The sequence below is a fragment of the Fukomys damarensis genome, unplaced genomic scaffold (assembly GCF_012274545.1).
Source record: "Fukomys damarensis isolate Sample0158 unplaced genomic scaffold, DMR_v1.0_HiC HiC_scaffold_28, whole genome shotgun sequence".
NCBI classification, from domain to species: Eukaryota; Metazoa; Chordata; class Mammalia; order Rodentia; family Bathyergidae; genus Fukomys; species Fukomys damarensis.
In genome coordinates this window covers 42,789,841-42,792,573 of record NW_022900940.1, presented here as the reverse complement: position 1 = coordinate 42,792,573, position 2,733 = coordinate 42,789,841, and positions in this window count along the sequence as shown.

Below are 2,733 nucleotides of genomic sequence, written 5' to 3'. Positions count from 1 at the left end.
ATTCCTGCAAAAGAACAGCACAAGCCGGGCATAGTGGTGCACTCCTGTAATCCTAGTATTCAGGAGGCTGAGGCAGGAGGACTGCCATGAGTTTGAGGCCAGTCTGGGCTACACAGTGAGTCCAAGGCCAGCCAAAAACTACATAGTGAGAGCCTGTCTGAACCATACACACACACACACAGCACAGAGGCCCTGTGGTACAAAGGAACATGTTGAGCACAAAGCACTTTTTAGAAAAATCCCTCCATGTGCCTGGAATGCACACAAACACACACACACACACACACACACACACACACAAACTACCTAATGTAGAATGAAACTGGAGAGAAAAGTGAAAACTCTATCTTATAGAGCCCAATAGGATCTATAATCACAAAAGAGACACAGGAACACACTTGGATTTGCATTTTGCAAAGATGATTCTTACTACAATATAGAAAGACAGAAATGGGGTACAGGCCTGTAATCCCAGCACTTAGGAGGCTTAGGCAGGAGGATCAATGAAAATTCAAGGCCAGCCTTGACTACATACTGAGACCTTGTTTCACAAAAAAGCAAAAGAAACAAAAAACTACAATGTGGAGTGTGATTTGAAGGGTGACCAACATGGTATTAGTTGGGAATGTTAAAGGAAGTAGAGATCATAAGTAAATTTTAAAAAGATTGCAGCATAGGGAAGTTGAATATCTTTTAGAAGTATCCAGATAAAAAGTCTACATTATCTGTTAGGTATGGGGAACATAATAGTTATTTATTGCTATATAAAAATTACCCACATACTTATCAGTTTACAAGAAATATTTATCTAATATTATCTGCGGATCAGGAATCGAGATGTGATTTAGTCACAGGGTTACAATAAAAGCGTTGGCCGGGGATGCAGTCACATCAAAACTTGATTGGGAAAGGATCTGATGTCAAGGCTGCTCTTGTGGCCAATGGCAGGCCTCATGTCATCACTGAGTGTGGGCTGGACACATCAGTTCTTTGCCATGTGAGCCATGGCTTACTCACAACACAGCAGCTTATTTCCCTCATTTCCCTTAGAGGCAAGGGAGGGAGAGGGACATAGAAATGGATCACAGGGAGGAAAACAAGGCAAGCAAAAAGTCACAATCTCTTTGTAACCCAATCTTCTCAACACATCTCAGCATTTCCATTACATTGCATTCATTAGAAGTGAGACACGAGGAGTAGGAAAAAGGGAAAGGGAGTCTGTCTCATTGCTGAGACAAAATATCTGACACCCAAAGTTGAAAGAGGAAAGGTCTATTTAGCTCACAGTTTGTAGGGGTTTCGGTTCATAGCTGGCCGGCTAGAAAGCAGAGGGGCATTGCAGAGGAGAAACAGCTTATTGCAGGCAGAAAGCAGTAGAAGCAACAAGAAGCAAGGGACAAAAGCAGCCCTCTTCCTGTCCCTGATACTTTATCCAGGATACATGCCCTTAGGGCAGGCAGCATTCATATCCTGGGTGAGGCACCTACTGAGAAGTATCCCAAGCCAAGCAGTGGATTAATTCAGTAATCACACACTCCACTCCAGATCCAGCCGCCTCTGAGAAACCCAACCTATGACCACATGAGGCTTTGGGGGGACATCTAGACACAAGCCACAACAGGATTTTTCACTAAATCAATGAATGTGTATTTATAAAATACCACTGTGTGCTAGGCACTACTCCAGATGATAGAATAAAGCAATGAACACTGATGAGTCCTTGACCTCATGTCATTTTCCTTGTAAGAGTTGAAGATGAACACTACACATATTACACTAATTTGGATAATCATAAAGGGTAGGGTGAAGTGAGGGGTTTACTTCTGTTATGGTATCAACATATGCTTTTTAGAGATCCACATAGTTTGAAGACTCAACATGTCTCCTAGACGCCTCCTATACTCTCCTACCTTTTGTCTTCCTTATAGCAATCATCAAAAGATGTTTAGTATTATGTCTAAGTATAGTTATGTAGGACAAAAATAATCTCCCAAAAGATATGCACGTCAACTCTCTAAACTTCCCTCATGGGAAAAGGTGTTTTTTAGAGGTATTAAAGACCTTAGAGAGACTACCTTGGATTATATAAGTGGCCCCTACTCAGCCTTGGGTAAAGAATCAGACAAGCATTGTCAACCAGTATCAGCACTTTCGAGCCAAATGACTGTCGGCAAGCGAATTAATCTTTCTGTGCCACCATTCCTTACCTAAAAGCTGGCAATGATGGCTCCCATGTAAAGTGGTTCTGATATAGAAAGTAAATGTAGTAACCGAATAGTTCACTTAGGATGGTGCCTGTCTCCATACATGTTATCGAGGGGGAAAAAATACTGGCTCTCCAAAGTGTGCAGTGATCTTCAGCAGATATTCTCACTTCTTAGGGCCTTCTCACACAATGAAAGGGTGCAGAAGACCTCATTACTGCCTGAATAAACCCCGTTTTGTGAACCTGTGAACCAAAGGCCACCTGAGGGGTTTATTATTCCAGGATTCCATGTCCTTCAGCCACCTACTCGTGATTCATATTTACAGCCAGGTGAGATCAGGCCGGAGTGACAGAGAAAAGCCCGCTAGGCCTTATAGCTGGCACACGTCGCTCTCTACGCGGGTCCTCAGTGGCAAGCAATACCTTCTCTCGGAGTCCCTGGGTTGCCCAGGCAACGACCTGCAGCCTCAAGAGCCAGCGAGCACGACGTCCCTGCGGACCCTGGCGCGCAGGCGCGTCCCGAAAGC